Below are 22,558 nucleotides of genomic sequence, written 5' to 3'. Positions count from 1 at the left end.
GAGACAAATAGGTCTATAACAGGTGAACAATTTGTGAATTGGAAGGTTCTCCTGAGGAATTAACCAGGAATGAAGCATAAAGGAACAAGCAGATTAGAATTATGAAAGAAAAGTTAATGACATGGCATATAGATGGAGTGGCCCCATCACAGTTCTAATAGAAGCTCTACAGGAAGCGAGTACAGGAAATACCAGGGAGCCCTATTAGAAGAGATGGGATGGGTCTGCACCAAAATTTCATTATGAGTCCTCAGATCAAAAGTCCGTGTTATATACCAAGCAGGATGAGTAATATTGAATCTATGTCTACACAGAAAAGTTACACGTAAAAGTAATAAGAATAAAAATATTTTAAAGTATCAGGGGAAAAAAGGGAGATTATCTACAAAGGAAAATCAATTTGACTGGCAGACAGCAGACTCCTGGACAGCAACAATAAAGTCCCAAATTATAGATGTTAAAATTAAAGTAGCAACTCATATAAACCTTGAAATAGACTCCACCAGCTTCCAAACCAGCAGATTAAAAAAGAAAAATTAAGAAAAGAATTTGTTGACAATCCAACAGAGGAGAAGAAAGCAAAAAAAAAAAAAAAAATTAAAATACAATTTGTTAAAAAAAAGAATCAAATTGCCTTTCCATATGTCAGCAACAGTCAGAAATTGAAATTTTAAAATGATTTTATTTTTATTAGCATCAAAACTTTTCTAAAAAAATTAAGGATAAGTGTAACAAAAAATGTGCAGATTCATCCACTGAAAACTAAAACACATCGCTGAGAGAAATTTAAGAAGAATGAATGGAGACCGTGACCATGGAGTAAAAGAGTCAACTATTTTTAAGATATTGGTTTTCTCCAAACTGATGTGTAGATTCAACACAATTCCATTCAAAATTCCAGCAGGGCAGCATTTCACCAAATTTGAACAGTTACTTCACCAGATTTAATATACGGATGACAAATAACCACATGACAAGATGTTCAACATCATGGTCAGTAAGGAAATGCATATTAAAACCACAGTGAAGTACTGCTACATGCCTATTAGAGGAGCTAAAATTAAAAAGGCTGGCCACGCCCCATGTTAGCAGGAGTAGGGGAATGATGCAACCACCTTGGAAAACAGTTTGGCAGTTTCTTAAAAATTTAAAAATACATCCAGCCTATGATCTAGGCATCCAATGCTAGGTATTTATCTAAGAGAAATAAAGGGATATATCCACAAAAAGACTTGTAATCACTACACACTTATTAGAACAGCCAAAATCTGAAACACTAAGGATGTGCAGCAACAGAAGTCTCATTCATTGCTGGCGGGGATACAAAATAATACATCACTTTGAAAGACAGTCTATTGGTTTCTAACAAAACTATCCATACCATACCATCCAGCAAATGTTCTCCTTGGTATTTATGAATACTCAAATGAATTGGAAACTTATGTCCACGCAGAAACCTGCACAAGGATGTTTATGCCTCACTCATAATTGCCAGAATTTGGAAGCAACCAAGATGCCCCCCAGTAAGCAAATGGATAAATAAACTGCAGCACAGCCAGGCAACGGAATGTGATTCAGTACTACAAAGAAATGAGCTATCATGTCATGAAAATGAGCTATCATGTCATGAAGGAATCTTAAATTCATATTGCTAAGTAAAAGAAATCAGTCCGAATAGGCTACATACATAAGATTCCAACTATATGACATCTTGGAAAAGGTAACACTGTGGATACAGTAGACAGATCAGCCGTTGCCAGGCAGTAGGGCGGAGAGGGGGATGAATAATTGGTTCAACAGAGGATTTCAGGGCAGTGAAAGTATTCTGTGTGATACTATAATGGTGGATACCTGTCATTATACATTTGTCAAAATTCATAGAATGTGTAACACTTAGAGTGAACCCTCATAAGCTATGGACTTTGGGTGATAATATTGTGTCAATGTAGATTCATCAGTTGTAACAAATGTACCACTCTGGTGGGGGATGTTAATTGTGGGGGAGGCTGTGCATTGTGGAGTTGCATATATGGCAACTCTGTCTGTACTTTTTGTTCAATTTTGCAATGAATCTAAAGCCCCTTTAAAAAATTAAGACTACTAAAAAAAAAAGACTTAGACAAAAGTATTCTGACCAGAGGTATTTGTAATAGTCAAAAACTAGAAACAGCTCTAATGTCCATCAACCAAGTGAACAAACCAATTGTGGTATATCTGTGCAATGGACAACTATTCCACAATAAAAAGAATTATTGATACATAAAGAGCATGATGAGCCTCAAAATATTTATGCCAATAGAAATATGCTAGGCACAAATATTGTTTGATCCCAATTACATAATATCTGAATATGAAAGCAGATCAGGGGCTGCCTGGGATGGTGGTTAAGGTGGGGCAGCAGGTAAGGGTTACAAAGGAGCATTAGGCAATTTGAGGGATAGGTTTGCTATCTTGATTGTAGTGATGGTTTCACAGCACACATTAGATAAATAGATGATGGATAGATGATTGCTATCTAGATAGATAGAAGATATCAGAACTTACCAAATTGTGCACTTCAAATATGTACAGTTTGTCACATGTTGGTTATATCACAATGAAGCTGTTTCTTTATTTTTAATGGATATAAAGAAATATTAAAGGAAATCAAGAATACTTAAAGGTGATTTTGTATTTTGAGAAGACAAATGAACTCAACACAGCTCTGGTAGGATCAATCAAGAGAAGCCAATCAGGAAAAAACAAGGAAAGAACAAATAAATTATAATAATTAAATCAGAGATTTTTTTTAAAATCACAGTATTATGCCAATAATATGAAAGTTTGATTAAAAGAATCAGTCTCTAGAGGAGTATAAACTATTAAATTGTGTTGAAGGAATAGAAAATAAAGCAGTAACTATTGGCCATGGGTTGAATTATCTCCTCCTGAATCCCTGTAAAAAGATATGTTGAAGTAAGTCCTCACCGCAAGTACTCAGAATGTAACCTTATTTGGAAACAGGGTCTTTGTAGAGATAATCAAGTTAAAATGAGGTTATTAGGGTGGGTCCTACTAGTATGACTAGCATCCTTTTAAAATGAGGATATTTGAACACAGACAGACACACACAGAAGAAAGATGCTGTGAAGACTTACAAGAAGAAGCATGTGAATAGACTAATGCCATCTACATTCCAAGGAAGGGCAGGGATTGCCAGTAAACACCAGAAGCTGGAAGAATACAGAGGCATCCTCTCTTCCTTAGAGCCTTCAGAGAGAACATGACCTGCTGACGCCTTGATTCCAGCTTTCTGCCCTCCAGAATTTATGAGACAAGCAAGGGATAGATGATATATGATAGACAGGTGAGAGGGTGAGACAGAGAGAGATGATGGGTAGATAGATGGATGGATAGATAGATGATAGATAGATAGATAGATAGACAGATAGAAAAATCTTTTTTTTAAATGTTGCATATAAAAAAGGTGTATGTGGAATAGTGCTCCTGGTACCATGTCTCCTGCATAAAGTTCAAAAGCACACAAAACAAAACTTTATGTTGTTAAAATAACCACATATATAGTGAAAGTGTAGACATGGGAAAGGAAGGAGATTCCACTTCAGGACAGCAGTCTCTTGGAGGAAGGAAGAGGAAGGGGAATAGTAAGGTCACAAAGGGAGTTTCGACTGTATCTGCCCTCAGTACTTACGAATACTTCCTTAATTGTAAGTAGGAAACGTGAAAGGTGTATGCTGTTACCAAAAATACTAACTTGTGACCTGAACTGGTGTTCACAAGTGACTGAGGCCTCATATCTTTGTAATACAAAAAGATAATAAGGAAGTATTAACCAGCACATAAACACGAGAGTGGGAAAGTGTCTCTGTGTATCAGTCCTGCGCATGACCAGAGAGCCCAGTTCACAGTGGTGGTTCCTCTTAAATGTTCCTCCAGGCCTCCTCTGCTATATAAGCCTCTCCATCTGAACGTCGGCCAAGCTGGCCTAGGCAGGGGGTGAGGAATGCCAAAGTCATGCCTCATGTGCTCTATCTGTTATGTTATCTGGTAAGTTACTTGGAAACAGCCAGCATTTCATTTTTTTTAGCAAGGGAATAGAACTGACCTGTCCTGAGTGACAGCAGTGTAAGCTCCACTTGACAATCCATGAAGATGATGTAACCAAAAGCAGCTCATTAATCTCAAGTCTTAAATTCCAAGTCACAGCAAGTCAGATTTAGATGTGTTTCCATTGAAAAAAAAAACCTTGAGAATGATTTTTTATGGTGTATAAGACATTCTTCTACTTCAGAGTTTGCTGCAATGAGCTTTAGAACTAATGAACTTACCTTTTTTTAAAAAAAAGATAATAATAATCACTTGAGCTCTTAATTACTCTTAGAGGGAACACAGCTGAGTTTCAAACTTAGTAAAAAGAATTTAGATCATCTTTAATGAATTGGTCAGGCTGGTAATATGGAAAGGCATTTGTGTATTGTGCTATATTCAAGCAAATTAAAAGTCTATTCCATAAGACTTTCCACCAGTGCTGTTCACAGAACTTTCTGCAGTGATGGAAATGTTCTAATGCCTATGCTGTCCAATACGGTAGCTATTAACACTTGAAATGTAGCTGGTGACACTGAGGAACTGAGTTCTTTATATTATTTTGTTTTAATTGATCCTAATTTTAATAGCTACATTGGCTGAGGCCTACCCTATTGGACAGAGTACACTAAGTGAAATAAATTAGGTCCAAGTCATTATATTTTATTAATAGTAATATTAGAGCTGAGACTGAAAACATCACAGCAGCTTTTACAGATCATTTCACCCTTGCCATTGACTTCCCCAGACAACACTCTGAGGTCAATGGCGTCAGTGTTACAATCATTCCCATTACATGCGAGGAAACTGATGCTCTCAGACCCATTACATGATTTCAGTGACCTGTGACTCAGACTACTCTTTCTTTCCACCAAACTGCATGAGAAACCATGAAAGAGTATGGTGACCTTCCATGGAGCTGACCAGTAGGCTTCTCTGAAATGAACTTTGAGAAACTTGGGATGGGGGAGAGAGAGAGAGAATATAAAACAAACACAGCCCACACTGGACATTGTGTTAAGTAAAGAGTTCAGTCAGATTCTGCACAAGCATGTTCCACAGCTGCCAAAGTCCAACTTAGTGACTTTCTGACATGGGGGCGGCAGGGGCGGGCATAACATAAGACCCACCCATTGTTGCTTCTGTCAGCGGTCTGCAACCCAGGGATTTTTTTCAGCTTTCTGTCTGTCGGTCTCTCTTTTCCATTGTTTATGCAGTTCTTTTCCTCTGTGTCCTGTGACTTCAAGTCAGAAACTTTCTATATTAAAATGGTAATTCTTATGTAATAATCTAATAAAGCATTGGTAACAATAACAGTTTTTCTTTGTCTTTAGAAAATGTGCTGGAACTTGTAAGAAGGAAAATCCATCTTCTTTTTAAAATTAGCATAATGAAATATTTTAAATTGAATCTGTATGGTGGGTAATAGCTTAGAGAAAAAGGAATTGCACCATAGTGTCTAGGCAGTTTGCAGACACATTAATGAAGACCCCATAACCTGTTTTTTGTGATAATCCTGGGTGAGGCAGGTACTCTGCTAGAGAAATGGGACCCACATCACTGAGAAAGACTCCGGTTCTGCTGAACAGTGTGTATTTTCTACATTTACACTGGAAAGGCAAACGTTTAAATTGGCCCATCTAAAACCTAAGACTGTGGTTTCGTGGATTCTTGATAATTGGAAACAGAGCTTCAGTGCACTAAATCCACCTCTTCTGGGCTCTTCGCCACGCACACTCCAATCTGAAAACACTTGTTTCAAAAGAAGCCTCTTCTACAAAGGCAGGAGGAAAAAGGGAGACAGAGAGGAAGAAAAATTATTATCAATATATTATGACAAACATACCTGTCACTTGCTAAAACACACTTTGCTCAGGTTGCCTCCCCGCTAATATCATTACAGTTCTCCATCATTACAGTTCTCCATATAACACTTAAGGGTCCTAAACCGCCCATCCTGCTTTGGCAAACACTAGAGGAAGAAGGCCACCTGAGCCTCCAGGACTGGGGCCACTAACTGTCCATCCCCACCAGTGACCACCAGTTTATAAACCTGAGGAGCCTAGCTGAGGGGACTTTCTGCTGCAGTCACACATTAGCAAGCACTGTTTTTATTTTTCATTTTTTAATTTTTATGTTTGGGGAGGGGATCCTTGATTTTTTATTTTTATTTCTAATGGGGGTACTGGGGATTAAACCCAGAACCTCATGCATGCTAAGCATGCACTCTACCACTGAGCTATACCCTCTCCCCTGCAAGCATTGTTTTTAACTTAGGTGGCTAGCATGCACCACCACCATTATAAAGGTGGTTAAATATTGGGGAGAAACAGTACATATTTTCCAGGCAGAAAGATTTTTTTTAAAAGAATACTGAATACTTAGGAAGAATTTACAGTTTGGGTTGGAAATACTGGCAAAACAAAACTACATGGAATATATAAATATTAAGCATGCTGTTTTGAAGGTGGAAATAGAAATCAATTGCCAAATGAATTCAGTCTCTGTTCTCTGTTATTTATTTTGTTTATCTTTATTGATTGCATTTTAATGAAAGAAAGTTTGATATTTTAAGATTTTGCAAAGTTTGAATCTTTTTAATAAAAGAGAGAGAAAGAAAGAGAGAGAGGAGCACTAACACAATTGCAGGTATAGCTGGAATTCTTCCTGTACCCTTCCTTAAACCTTTCACCTTCCCTCCTTCCCCAGATATAATTATTTCATGAAATGGATATTCTTCATTTGATAGTTTCGATAGTCTCATTTTTTTCACTAAATACATACACAGCCATAAAAGAAATACTGTTGTGGTGTTTTAAACTTGACATCATTCTGTAACTATCTTTCTGCATCTAGAATTTTGTTGTTCCATTTTATATTTGAGGAACGTATCCACCTTGAGAACGTAACTCTAGTTCATTTATTTTAATTGCTGGACAGTGTTCCATTGTTTGAGTACATCATAATTTGTCCAGTCACCCTCCTGTGAATCGATTCATGAGCTCTTTCAGTGTTTTGTCCCTGCTAACAACGCCACAGCGAACGTCCCTGCAGTTCCCCAGTATGCACGTTGAGAGGGTTCTCTCCTAGCGCCTAGAACCACTGGGTTCCAGGAAAGGCCCATCTTCAGCTTTATTAGATGTGGGTATCGCCAGACATGCTCCAAAATGGTTATTTGGTTGTTTTCTGCATTTGCCCTCTTACAATCTAGTCTCAACACAATAGCTAGAGTGATTCCATTAAAACCTGTCACATCATGTTGCCCTTGGCTCAAAATCCTGCGTTGTCTCCCCATTTCACTCCCAGTGGCCTACAAAGCCCTAACTGCTCTCATCCCAGCCTGTCCTCATGACCTGTCTTGCTCACTTGCTGCTCTTCACACACCAGGTCCCTCCTCACTGAGGGTCTTTGTTCCAGCTGTTTGCTCTGCCTAACAAGCTCTTATCCCTGACCCAGCAACATTCTTCACCCTCTTCAAGTCTTTGTTAACACTTTACCCCAACAATGAAGCTTACTGTGACCACCTCCTCACACACACAACCCCTGTTTCTTTGCCTTTTTTTCCCCTGTCGTAGTACCCATACCCTTATACGTGGTGTAGAATTTGCTGGGTTAAATGACCCAGTGTTTCATCCTCCTCCTAGAAAGTCAGCCCCGTGAGGGCAGGGAACTTTGCCGGGTTCACCGACGTCGGCTAAGCACCTGCAATAGTCTGATGCACGGTGGGTTTCCAATGTAATATCTAAGAGAGGTAGAAATGTGTAAGTCTGTGATTCTACATTATGTTTTGCAGGGTGTTATCTGAAAAGGACTTATGATATTTTTATTGGTAACATATGGGGACTTTGGTTTGAGAAAGAACCAGAATCCAGTTCTATGAGCTCCTTGTGGACAGGGGCCAAGTCTGCCTTTTTACCTCTGTGTCCTTAATGCCAGGATCACACAGCAGATGCTTCATGAATGCTTGTCAAATGCATGAATGAAGGCATAAATGAACGAACAGAGATACGTTGAGAAGCTTATCCCACAGTTTGGAAGCTGATTATATGGGAAGTTAAGTTTGTTAAGAGAGCTGAGATTCAGATATGCCCATCAGACAAAACAAGCCACCAATACCTCCTACTTCTAAATTAGCTCACTGGGCCATGAACTGCCCTTCTTGGAAATCTATTCTTCTTAAAAGTTCCTCTGTAAAATCTGATTGGGGAAGTGAAAGGGTGGAAATTTGCTTAACTTAACATACCTTAGTAGAGTGTTTCCGTATTTGACTGACTGATGATAAGATTCTCTCAGGGGACTCTGTTACAAATACAGATGCCTGGACCTAATCTCGAAATCAGAATCTCCAGGTTGGAATCCTGAGAACAACCCTCATGAATTTTTATGATCAAATGAGTTAGAGGAATGAAACCTTAGTAAACAGGATCCATTGGCAGGACAAAGAACAGTATGGTGCCTGAAATGTCAAGAGAAGGAGACAGTGCCTGCTAATAACTGTTCAAAATAATAGCTGAACAGCTAGCAGATGGCAGAACCGCCTCCTGTATTCATGTTGAGTCTCAGAGTCTCTCTTCTGTGCCTACCTAACATGGTCATTAGGGTCTCAGGGAATTTGGGGGTGACTCATGGACTTGTGTTTATGAATTAGTCATAGGGAACACAACTGGAGGCAGGGAGGCCACCCACTGGCTCGCAGCAGTTCTTAATAATCCGTCTTCATTCTGCCTACATTGACCGTGTCACAGGTCGTTGAAGAAGACAGAATGGAATGCAAAGGTCTGGGTCACTCAGCAAAAGGGAAAAGTAACATTATGAAACCAAGGAGAAAAGATGGGGGTGGGGTGCCATTTGGGTTTGTAAAGAAATATGGCCCAGGACTATTTTATCATTCTCCCAACATTAGAAGCCTTTGTTTGTATGGAGGTCACCTGATATATAGTCAACATATTCTACCAGACAGGGACAGAGATCTCAAGGCTTTCAACTATAATCCCTACTCAAGGGGAGGTGGAGTTGGCTACCTCTATGGTGCGTTTGTTTTCTGTTGAAGTTGCTGGCAAAACTGGTTAATGAAAGTAATTTTTGTACTTCAGCTTTCATGCGTTTGTATTCCAAATCATCTTTCTAGAGTCTTTCCAGTAGAACACATTTCTTAAAACTTAACAGAAAGGGAATTTGGTGGAAAGAGAGCTGTAATTTAATCAAATGAAAACCCTGTCCATGTTTAAATTTGGCCTATATTTTAGGTACTCGTGTGTTTTAGGTCAATTTTAGTTATTTCATCTTTTTTTCCCCCTATTTTGGCAACCAGGTTGAATTTGGCTGGTGGGATGAGAGAGGAAAAGGCACATTACAGACCCTGTGGGATTTCACAACTCTTTGCCGAAATCAGCACATATTTACTAAGGGGTGGGCATGAAGCCTCCCATCTGTTAGTTCCCTCTAAGTGCTGACAGGAATGTTCCGATTTCCAGCTTGAATATATATTTTGAAATTTCTCTCCTGCATTTACTCTGACCAGAAAGAGGACTTACTGTTCAAAGGCAGACGAAAGACAATGCTTTAGTTTTTAAATTCAGCATTGTAAGTAACGGAACCACCATTTCAGGCTATCCAATACATTTGCCGGCTTGCAAAATATGCCTGAGACTTACCCAAAGCTACCTGCTCCTAGAACTGACCATGATTTTTTTGTTGATGCCCCTCATATCCCTGTTGCAGGAGATACCCAGACCCTGCTACAAACAGATACCTGGGATTTCTCCAGTAAAGAAAGTGGAAAAAGGAGATCTTTGGATCTGTCGCCAGCTTCCTTGTACATGGAAAATGCTCAACTTCACTTTCTGGGAATAATAGGGAGGGCCACTGAGTGATTTCACTTTGCTCCACTTCAGGGCACATTCATCAACCTAATTTACGTCCTCTCACCCCAGCTCTGCCCCCTTCCCTTCCCCACCCACTTCCGTCTTAGCCTTGCTGAAGCCAGCCTGCCTGGCAGGTCCCAGGAAGTCTCCCCACAGCCTCTTAGAGGAGGCTGAGCCACCTCTTCCACATTCTGGTAGGAGCCCATAATTCTTCTTCACAGCGTTTTGCATGGTTTCCAATTTTTTAATAATGTTTCTTGTAATTACTTGTTTAATATCTCTCGTAGGCAGAATTCTAAGCTGGCCCAAGATCCCCACTCTTGGTATGCAATCTCCTCCCCTTGAGGGCGTGCAGGACCTGTGAGTATGCTGGTGTATCACACCTGTAATTATGCACCGTTATATGGCAGAGGTGAAGGAATTTTGCAGATGTAATTAAGGCCCCTACATGGTTGGCTTTGAGTTAATCAAAAGAACAGTATCCTGGGTGGACTAGACTTAATCAGGTGAGCCCTTTGGAGAAGGCCTAGGTGGTCCCTGAACTCAGAGACACTCTCTTACTGACCTTGAAAAACCAAGCTGACATGAGTTTCATGGCTGCAAGGAACTGATTTCTGCCAACAACCAGGGAGCTTGGAAAAGGACTCAAAGCCTCCAGTGAGACAGCAGTCCTTGCCAATGCCTTGATTGTGGCCTCATGAGACTCTGAGTGGAGAACTCAGCTGAGCCCCGCCTAGACTTGTCATCTACAGAACTGTGAGATAATAAATGGGCGCTGGTTTGTTTGGCCACCAAGTTTGTGGTAGTTTGTTGTGTAGCAACAGAAAACTAATACAATGTCTCAGAGTCAGTGTCTCTGATTCACACTGTGCCCAATGCCTACCCATGCCTGCCACAGAATCTGACCCTGGAAAGCTTGCTAAGTGTTTACCAAAAGACAGACTGACCTCAATTAATGGTCAGGCTCAATAGATTGTGAGCTGCCAAGTGCACATCAGACTTTGAGGAGAACTTTCATAAGGATAAAACAGAAACCAGCCAGCGTGAACAAGCATGGCTGCTCGCCTTCTAAGTCATGCCTCTTCCACTTCCAGGTAGGGAGTGAGATGAAGGGACTTAAATAAATCTCCCTCAAGCTCGTATCTGTCCTCAGGTCAGTCTGCTGAACTTTATAAACTCTTCTCCAAAACCTCCCTGCATTGACTGAACCTTTTGAAAAGTGACTTCCCCCTCCCTGCCACCCCATCACCTTCAGGAGACCACCTGCTTTGCCACATTGGGCTCAGCTCCTCCCGGTCTGGACCATGGATCCCGGGCAAGTTACCCAAGCAAAGCCCAGCCAAGCTCCAGGACATGCTCGTGACTCAATGAGAAGCAGTTTTCTCCCTGAATCAGCCCAAGCCCGGCCACATCTGAAGGAAGACATGGCCACGAGCTCAGCCACGGGCCGGCTGTGTGTGGACACACGGACCTTGCACCGTCTCAGATGAGGTGACGCGTCTGCTGATTCACTTGCACCTGGGGTTTCCTGGCTGGACATCTGGAAAGGGCTTTTTTTGCTAGCTCAAGTTTTATTTATCTAAAGCAATCTTCAAAAAAATCATTTTAGATTTCTTCAAAGCGTCTGGACATGGTGTGGAATGTGGTTTATTTTTGTCCACACGGCAGCAGACATTTATGTCGTAACTTGCTGAAATTTTGCGTCCGCCATCAGGGTTACAGGCTGACACCAAGTCTTACTGACTAATGATGTAGAGCTGTTGAGGAAAACAGGAGAAATGAAAAAGTCACTGCCTACCACCACTGAGCCAGGTGAAGCTCGAGCTCAGGTAGCCTGAATACACCTCTCTGAGGCCACACAAGTCGGTATGTCGGAAGGGTTGATTACCAGAGATCCGAGCACACGTTCAAGTGGCAGATTTGAAATTGGATTTGTTTGAGATGATAAGAAACAAAATTTATCTGCTGTGCTTAACAGTTTACAGAAAGTTTTACATGCATGATGTCATATATCCTTGTAACACACAACGAGGTAAGGAGGAATGAATTCTTTTACTGGCCTCTGGAACTTGACCCATTAATGCTTAGAACTGTAAGATCGACCCTTGGCATTCACACTCCCTTTGGGCTATAAGACATCTTCAGTTTGCTGTTTCCTTGTTACTGGCCTCCTTCTCTTCAGTTCCTTTCCCATTCTGCTGATCTTAAATCCCTTTTCCCCAGAAATCTCTTTCCAGATGTTCAGGATATATTGTTAAATGAAAAAAAAAAAGCAAGTTCAAAAGCATGTTTAATAAAAATGATACCATTCTTATGAAAGAAAAATGAGGTAATTAGATGGAAAAAAAGATACAGGATACATACATTAATAGTGGTTGTCTTTGAGTGGTGGGATTTGAAGCAATTTTTATTCTAATTTTTGCCTTTCTAGAGTTTCCAAGCTTTCTGTAATAAATATGCATTCCTTTAATAATGGGTGGGGAGTGGGGGAAATTCCCCTTCTCTTCAAATATTTCTACAATCTCCCTTGAGCAGACTTACATCTTTTGTCTCTGGGTTGTAAGTTACAAACTGCTATATCCTTGACATCTGCCCTCTCCACGTCGCCTCTCTCTCAGCCCCATAAACCCTGCTTCGGTTTCATTCTTCTGCATTAATCCACAGGCTCCAAGAGCCTAAAGATTTCTAGACAGCTCAAGTCATGGAAACAGCTGTTAGCTCTTCCATTAAACGTGTCAAATCCTTCCTATGATTAAAGTAATAATTCACACACATCTGAATGCCCACATCTGCAAACAAGAAGCCCCAGTTTGTAAGGAAGGCATAATTCCTAACTAAGCCTCTGAGTATTTGCTTTCTTAACCCTGCTGTCCATTTACAAAGCATGCACGATCGTCTTTTCTCCTCTTAGATTACAAACTCCCTGAAGGCAGGATTTGAGTATTTCCATCTTCTATAAATTTCAACAAAACCACATGGGCATCTCAGCGTGTTTACAAACTGTGAGTAAACTAAGCCTCGGCAAATTAGCAGATCAAAGTGTTGAATTTACACCCTTAGTTTCATAAATGTAACCACTATTAACTTTTAATTAAAGTTTTAATTTTTTTCTCTTTTCAAAATTTGGGGTAACATTTCTCACTGAGGACTTCTGTAAGCCAAATTTAACATTTATAGCTCTTGCTGTTTTGGAAGTCAGACAGCCAGACGGCCGAATGTATTAGAAAGAAGATTCTTCTTTTTCTGTATCATGTTTAATTCTCTCAAAAATAACTCAAAGGTGTTTCTCTCCAAGACTTTAAGAGATCGTCTATCCTGTGTATGGCAAATTCTCACTCAGAGAGGAGTCCACTGGAAAGGGAGGGGTTTAATATGAAATTGTCTGGTTAACCCAATGTTTGCCACTTCAGCTGTCTGTGATGATGACTTCTCTATGAAACAGTGCGAAGGAAGGGTGAAGCAGTTGAGACATAGGGGGAAATGGCAGATGCCTTAAGTGTCTGGATTTTACAGAGTCAGCAATGGCCTTTAATAGAATTAACATTGAGTCATGCTTCTTGAGAAGCTCCCAGCCGGCGCTCCTGCCATGGAGAACCAGCAGGCGGTCCCTCAGCGTTCTCTGAAGATGTAGTTCCTCTTGGAGTAGGATCCTGTGTGAGCTACAGCTTAAGTGGGAGGAAGGGTGGCCTTCCTGAGACATGCTGGAGTAAGCAATTACCTAAGAGGCTTTTTTTTTTTTAATTTTTGGAGGGGAGGTAATTAAGCTTACTTATTGAAGTGGAACTGAGGGTTGAACCCAGGACCTCATGCATGCTAGGCATGTGCTCTACCACTTGAGCTATGCCCTCCCCCCTCTAAGAGTCATGCCTGAAGGAGACAAAGACCCATCTGCCCACAGATCTTCAACTTTCATCAAATGAGTCAATCTTCTGGATTAAAAAATATTGGCCCAAATTGGCCTTTTAAAATAGGAGCTTGGATACACACCAGGGCATAATTGTCCTTTGAAATCTTAGCATCAAGCACTTATCATATACATCTGTTATTCAGTCCCTCATCAAGAGGTTGAGAGAACACTCAGAACACATCATCTCTGATGGAAGTTAGAGGAGTAAAAAGATGCCGGAAATAAAGATGTCCAACTCACGGGAAGGCGTCAAAGAGGAAGAGATCTTGTCAGTGAAGACAGCAAGAACGGCTGGAAGATATGATGCCCAATTGGGAAAAAAACACAGGCAAACATTACCTGACTCTCAGTTTTGTCTGGATCAGCCTCAGAGAGGGGCCAAGTCAGAGAAATTGTAAAAGAAGGAAATGAAAGTGGAATTGGAGATATTGAAAGGGATTTTAACATTTTGGAAACAGTAAATTCTCCTATTCCAGTCCTGTTTAATCCAGTATGTGTGTGCATGTCTATATGATTCTGTGTGTGTGTGTTTGTGTGTGTCTGTGTGTCTGTGTGTGTGTCTGTGTGTATGTCTGTGTCTCTGTGTGTCTGTGTGTGTGTGTCTGTGTGTATGTCTGTGTCTGTGTGTGTCTCTGTGTGTGTCTGTGTGTGCGTCTGTGTGTATGTCTGTGTCTGTGTGTGTCTCTGTGTGTGTGTCTGTGTGTATGTCTGTGTCTGTGTGTGTCTGTGTGTGTAAGTTTGTGTGTCTGTGTGTATGTCTGTGTCTGTGTGTGTCTGTGTGTGTGTGTCTGTGTGTATGTCTGTGTGTGTCTCTGTGTGTGTCTGTGTGTGTGTCTGTGTCTGTGTGTGTGTCTGTGTCTGTGTGTGTCTGTGTGTGATTGTGATTATGATGATGATGGTGGTGGTGATACCCCTCTTTCCTCACAGTGAATTTCATGCTATCACCATTTCCCACTGGGTAAGAGGATCCTCTGCCCACATATTTTCATGCTTAAAATTATTTTACGTTGTTTATTCTAATTTCTATAGTAAAATTTGCCATAACCCCCTCCTGGATAGATAGGTGGTCCGGCTGCCAAGCCACAGGTCCCACAGGACCTACTTCAGTTGAACCTACTATGATATTCTGGACATTTCAGATTATATCAGAAAGTCAAGTGCACCTTACAAAGTCAGCAAGCATTTTGCTTTTATACAGAACCTTAATGATATATATATATTTTTTAATTAGTTATTGCAGCAAACACATGGGAAAACCATTATGCAAACTGTGGGTATGAAAGCTCTGTTTTTCTCACTTTTACTCAAGGGGCTGCCTCTTTCAGGCACTAAGCTTTGCCATCATCAGTTAGCTGTATAAACCGTGCTGACAAAAATTCCCTTTTAGCACAGCTTTCTTTCACCAGCACCTTACTTCAGAATCTCACAAGGTGACTCATCTCAATGAGGCTGGGTCTTCTGATCCCAAGGGAGCAGCTACGTGAGTGACTAATACTTTGCACTCGGGAGAGAACAGGAAATTAACTTTGTTTATTATTGGAAGGAGACATTGAAGACTTGTGACAAAGTACTAGGAAATACTTGAGTCTCAGGAAATGTCACTCACCCTTTTGCTTGAATGTTGCTATTGAATTTGGAAGTGCCTCATTTTATAAGTGGGGGTTAAGAGGTCTGATTATAATGCACAAAAAATTAGCTGGTTAAGAGTCATGTCAATTTTGACTTAAAAAAAAATGGAAGGCACAAGTTACTGGATGAAAGACATGAAGCCTCACTTTCATTCTGGCTCCTAATTTTGTGATTGCTTGATCAACTAAAATACAATTAATAAGATTTTCTCTAAATTTACACTGAAGCCTGCCATCTGAAACCAAGCTGGCAATGAAACCTTCCCATTTGGCACATGAGTCTTTTATAAATTTAATGGAACCTTTTTTCTGTAAAGGAAGATTACATACTTTGAACAAAGGAACAAGATCTGTGATTCATGGAACTAAATGTGTTCTAGTCTTTCCTTCTATAGAACTCCCTTGCTTAATACCACCTCCACCACAGTATCTTCACCTATCCTAAATTAAAAAAACTTAATTTTCTTTATCAAGTGTTTTTCATAACTCTAGATTTAACCAGGTTATTTAGACAAAGTGTACCATGAAATACCACACAGTTCCTTCTTCATTGATTTTGGTGAGAAGGTTGCTCTTGTCAGTGTCAAAGGCTGATGAGGTTGTGTTCATCTTTTAATCAGAAGACAGCTCATTTCCTTCTTCCACCTGTTCAATATTTCCCCACGAGACACTTTACTGCTCAGTAATGATGACTGCTGTCTATTGACTATATGTGACATTTCCAGCATGTCAAACAGTCCACCCTGATTATCTTGGTTATTAGGCAAAGAGAACGTGTGAATAAACCAAACCTACTATCATCCCATCATCCCAAATTGAGATTTTTTAACATTCTTTCCCATCAAATGGATGACAACATGTGAAGACTTTTTTTTTAACCTGTCCTATCTCCTTTTCTTTGAAGGCTTTGAAGATCGTAGACAAAGGGAGAAATGGCAAAAGCATGCAGTCGTTTAAATTAGATGGGCAGACAACCACAGGCATCCTCATATCTGCTTTTTCTCATTAGTCCAGTTCTATTAAATAATAACTAAAACTGTTGCTTGAGGTGGATGCTTATGAGAGAAATCATTGTCTTCAATGACAGTGAGAATTCTCTCCAGTATTCTCCTTCCGCTGTAAGCAGAAAAGCAGATTTCAATCTTTCAATTTATGGACAGATGAATGAGGGATGCCCTCCCTAGTGTCTCTGCAGGGTGATTTATGTCCTATTCACTAGGTCAGGGGTCCAGGCTGGCCCCTTCTGCCTATTTGTAATTCAGAATGAAAGCACAACCTGTTCAGCAAAGTGAAGCTGATGTTTTTAGTTCTGTCTTCTGATTCCATATATGCTGAATTACGACTTGCACTGCTGTGTCCACCTATGCACAAAACACTAAGACAAGAGGAGGCATCAGCAAAATTTTAAGTAAGTTCTTTCCCTCTTCCTTCTCCTCCCAAGCATCACCCTTTCTCTCTTTTATCTTTCCAATATAACAACCCACCAAGTGATCCAATTATACACTGAACCTCAAGTGTTCTTCAAAGCTGACCTTTCCTTCATCCTCTTCTCCTGGAATTCTGTTAACTAGGGAAGACAATCTGACAAACTATTCTCTCCTAGGATAAGCCTGGTTTAATAAGTTACCCCAGAGATAATGTATTTGCATTCCAACAAAAATTCTCATCCCCTTAAGTCAACATGCTCCCCATTGTATTTTTTAAGATACAGAAAGGCTTCCTGAAGTGTAAATATTCTCGAGACTGATAATGATGCTGTCTGGGGGTAGGCAAGCCCTGACACAGCTGATGACAAAGCTGAAACTGCTATTTCCTTTTCTTAACTAAGAGGCAAAGGGTCACTCAGTGAACTGTCCATGTTATTGGATAGAATTTGAGACATTTGCCATTTTCACCCTCAGAGTTTTCTTCTTCACCTTAACCTTCTTTCTGTGTGCTGAAGTCCCTTCTCCCATCTCTTAGTTCTGAATCCTTTCCTAGTTCAATTGCTTAAGTGTCCAGAAGAAAACAAAAATGTTAGGAGCCAACATCTCTTTGATTTTTGCATCTTGGGGAAGCAGAGAAAGACCAGTTGTTCCAATCGATTTAGAAGACATGGTGATTTCCACGAAAAGACTGTGAATTTCAACTGAAGCAGGTGGAGGGGGGGGAACCAAACAAGGTGACTGAGGAAAGTGATAAGGAAGGATGCGTGCAGTTGTGAAGGTGGTGTGCCTCAGCCTGCATGCGCATTGTCTGTTTGCCGGAGATTCGAGGTCTGCTGGCACCACAGGGAGCTGCCCTTCCAGTAAAGCCCAGCGGCCCAGGGAGACTTGCTGCAGTGCTCGTAGGTGATAGCACTGCAAGAATCAGAAGGGCATTGAGTCCTGTAGCAGAGGTCCACAGGCACCCACAAGTTATTGTAGAAATTAAAGGGGAAACTGAGAAATCCTACATTGCACAGGACATCCCTGCCAATTTCAGTGACTAGTTACAGAAAAATACACTTAGAGAGAGCGTTTCCGACATACTGTGTGCCTCTCTGGCAGCATTCCATTCGGAGGTGTAATGCTGGTACCAGGCAGGTTATTTTTACATTATGCTTTAAAAATCACATCTGGTAACTTAATCTCTGGAAATATGTAAACCCCTCTCTGCTAAGTGACCTTCCAAGTGGCAGCTTTAAAAGAATATGAAAAACAATGCAAATCAAGGATCTCTTCTCTCGTTTTCATACCCCTCAAAGTGTTTTTCCTCTGGTGGTGTTGTCTCACACAAGTGCTCCAAAGCACCAGGTGCCCAAAGGTGTAAACGCAGGACTTCTGATGGAGGAGATGTGTGGTACAAGTCAAGAGAACTGTCTCGACCATTGCACACTCAGGGGATGAAAAGGCTTCCAACGCTTCTTTGGATTGGGGTAGGCAACGTGGGAAATTGATCAGATATCTGATGAATGTCCAGGACACACCCACACTGAGGCAGCTCCCCAAATCCCCTGCCTCTTGGACTCTCTTTGCTTGGCACTCACAGCCACCCTCATAGGAAACCCAGCTGGTTTTACACATGATAACAGTCCCAGGGAAGCTCAGCTTTGGAAAAGAATGCTAGAGAAGAATCAATGACTTCCCACTGAGGACACCATGCTTTCCCAAAGGGCTTCTTTTATTTAATGATAATGAAATCTAGTCTCCATACCATTTCCTCCTCGCAGACAAGTTATGTTGAAAGCTGTTTTGGCAGGCTATACAAAAAGAAGACGTTGAGGTGCAAAAAAAAGCTGCTGAATATGATGTCTTTTCCTGTGGATTTTTTCTCTAAGCAGTGACAGGTTGCACCAAGAGTTGCTCACATAAGCAGGCGACACTTCAGATTAATGCTAGAACAAGGGCAGCACAATCTGACAGAGAATTTGTCAGAAAATGTAACAGGGCCTGAAATGAATTATTTTTTACTCTAGAACCCTGTGTAAGTCAGCCACAACAGAATAATAGAGTTTGACTGTGAAGACAGAAGGAGTGAAAAATTAGGAAACAATTTTTTTCCCCCACCAGCTGGTTAACATAAAGCACAGTGATCTATTTCCTTTTTCTAGGGTAGAAATACACACCAGGTAAGTTCAAGGGCATACATAGACACAGTATTGAGAACTCCTAGTCCTGACTGAGACTTCCTCAGTTCACCTTCCTTCCTTTGGGGGCCCAGGAGTGGGAGGGGAGGGCAGAATGCATTGATTCAGGAGAGAAAATAGTTGTCCAAACTCTGCCCCGATTCCGGGATGCTGTGCACAGCTGCAGGGCCTGAGACGTCACCTGGCTAAGCAGATAGGGGTGGGAATGCGGCAAGTCCTTACATACCATGGCTCTGTGGGAATGAACCTCAGCCTCACTCTAGTCTCTCAGCCAGTAGTAGATCTGGCATAAGGAATGAGACTCCAAGAAAGAAGGAATAGGCTGTTTGACATAAAAAGGGAGGCTATGAATTTAGGTTTCCCACCTGGCAGTCAGAATCTGATGGCCCCAGGGTGGCTGCCTGGGATGCAACCTCACTGCCAAGCCCTGCTTGTTGTCACCAAAACACAGACATTCTACTGCCCTGCTGTCAGCCTTGAGCTTCTACCCTAAGTCTCCTTCCTTGATTCTGACCAACCCCTGTACTGAGGAATTTTGGAGACCAGAAGCCTCTCTGTCTCCTTGGCAGGGCCAGCTTTTCCTCCAGGCCTGGATGTTGCTCTCCTGTATCAGTCAGTGCACTGGCTGGGGTCTGGAATCCATGGAGAGCATCTCCGAGAATAACTGCCTCATGTGCCTGCACCTTCGTGAGGCTTATGGGATACCCTGCTACTTACCCATTCTGGACGTAGGAAAAGGATCCTCTGATCCAACCCACCTTGATCATTGAACTCCTAAAGGAACTGGTCATGTCCCCCAGCTCTCTCCCCCAGATCCTTATGCAAAGGGGGTATTTCCCATCTCCTTCCACAAGGTTGTCTTCTCATCCCTGGCACCAAGGTGGTAACCTTGCTACTGTGTAAACAGCTTTAGGGAGTCTCTGCATCAAGATTTCCAAAATCCCTCTCTTCTAGTCTTTTTACTTCTAGGCCTTTTAGACTTGCATATCACAGCAGACCATGATGAGAAAACCAAATGGAAATGTTTTCCAAAGCAAAATGAATGAAACTATTAAAATGAGATAAATGAGGTTACATTCAACTGCAAAATTTGGCTTTAGAGACTCTGTTGTCTCCACCTTAGCACTGCCTATCAACACGGAACTTCAAATCTGAGCCTTAATTATTATGCAAATGTAGCTACACCCAAGCACCCTAGGTCAAAGTCTATTCTGCCTGTTGGCAATGCAACGGACAACAAATCACTCTTAACTCCTTCTGAGATTTCTGCTGGGATTGGGATTGATTAACAACTGCATTTTCAATTCTACTGCAAACCAAATTTTGAAAACAGTATAACTTTTGTCTCTAGAAAATAAGCATTTTTTAAAGCGCTGAATGCATAAGGGGAGTTTTTGAAGACTCGCCTCCCCCAGGGCTCCCCCAGGACTCTGAACAAGTAATCAGTCTTTGCAACTATGCCTTGCTTGATCATTGTTTCTGAGAGTTTGGTGACAAGGGAAGTATTATCAGATGAACAGAGCAATGCTCTGTTACTTAGTCTTTTGAGTTATTGGTGCTGCTGCTGAACTGCTCATGGTGGGAGTCGTCTAGGTTTGCCTATCAATTACTAAAATCCCAGAACGGTGTGATGGGTCCCCATCTCAACTATAGGTTCAACTGCTACTATTAATATGACACTTTGGTTGCCTATTCACCAACAAGATAAAAAAAAAGTCTATTCACCGAAAATATGCAGAAAAAAATTATCCCTACTTTGTTACTCTATGAAAATAAAGTGGCTTTAATAATTCACATATTCATATAACTGCCCGAAATAATCTATGCATAAACATGTTCCTTTGCACTTATGTCTGCACCATCTGGCACCATCAAAAGATCTGAGTCACTGTTAGGCCCCAAACCACTGCCGTTTCAGCCCCTGCTCTGCCCATTCCTAGTTGTTTGAGAGTTGCTTAACTCTCTTTTCAGTCAGTTAACACCAGTTCTGCCACCCTCTTTCACTTGGCAAATTTTACCTCCTTCTAATTATCCTCCAACCACTCAAATGAGCTTAAAGAATTAGTCATTTAGACCAGTGCTTCTCAAACTTCTGCAGACAAAAGAATGGCAGGGAGATCTTGCTCATGCAGATTCTTGGACCCCACCCTTAGAGTTTCTGATTCAATAGGTCTGGGTAGGGACCTGAGAATTTGCATTTCCAACAAGCTCCCAGGTGATGCTGATCTTTTCCAGTTACTCTGAGTAGTACTGATGTGAAAAAGGAGTCATTTACTATGCATGAATCTATTCAGGACTTGAAGTAATGTGGAGGTTGAGAGGAGCTGAGAGAAGAGGGGAATAATTACAAGTGAGTCATCAATATTTGGAGCCAATAGCTCACCAACAGTAAGAAAGAAGAAGTAAATAATCCTCCCACAAGGGTTCATGGAGATAACAGGATAAACAGCTGATGTTCTGCTGTGGTTCTCCCAGTGTATCTCCCAGAAATACTGCTTAGCATACAGATCTGAATATATAATTTGGAAACTACATAGAAGTCCTGACCATTGTTATGTTTTGTTTTTGTTTTTGTTTTTTACTTGATTGGTGTGATCCTAGAACGTCCAAATATGTCACAATGAAATAATTTTTCCCAGACACCAGCTGCTTCAAAAAGAAGTGGACTACAAAACCAAAAAGAGATTCAAAATGCAGTAGAATCCCTGATTCAGAAATAGAAGCTTTAAAAATGTTTAAAGTAAATTTAAGAACTGTCAAACCTTTAAACAAAGACTAAGCAACTATTATCACCATCCCTCATAAGGTAAAAGTGAATGCGAATGAAATACATGAAAAAACAGAAGCTCACAGCAGAAAAATAGAAAATTTAAAAAGAAGCAAATGAAAATTTAGGAACTGAAAAGCATATCTGACTAAACAATTGACTGGATATGTTCAAAAGCATAATGGAAATGATGGAAGAGCAGTGTACTTACAGATAAACCCACATAAATTACCCAATTTCTCCAAATTACTCAAGAACAAAAAATAAACATATTCTCAAGAATCACTGGGAAAATATCTAACGTTTGTGTTCCTGGAGTCCCAATTAGAAAAGAGAAAATTATTGGTGCAGAAAAAACTATCAAATCAAAAATGACTAAAAACTTCCTAAATATAGTGAAAGACATATGTTTACAGATTCAAGAAGCCAAGCAAATCCCAAACAACATAAATTCATAGGAAATCATACACAGACACATCAAATTCAAGCTTTTAAAAACCAAAGATAAAGAAAAACTCTGAGAGCAGCCAGAGGAGGGGAAAATGACACATTACTTAAGGGGAAAACTATTTAAAGGATGGCTTATTTCTCATCTAGACACCTTGGAGGCCAGAAGAAAGTACAACATTTTATAGCATTGAAAGAAAAGAACTGTCATTCCTGAAAATATCCTCAGGAATGAAGGCAAAGGAAGGCCTT

This window comes from Vicugna pacos, chromosome 5, assembly GCF_048564905.1.
Source record: "Vicugna pacos chromosome 5, VicPac4, whole genome shotgun sequence".
In the NCBI taxonomy this organism is placed as follows: Eukaryota; Metazoa; Chordata; class Mammalia; order Artiodactyla; family Camelidae; genus Vicugna; species Vicugna pacos.
Note: the sequence above shows the minus strand (reverse complement) of the source record.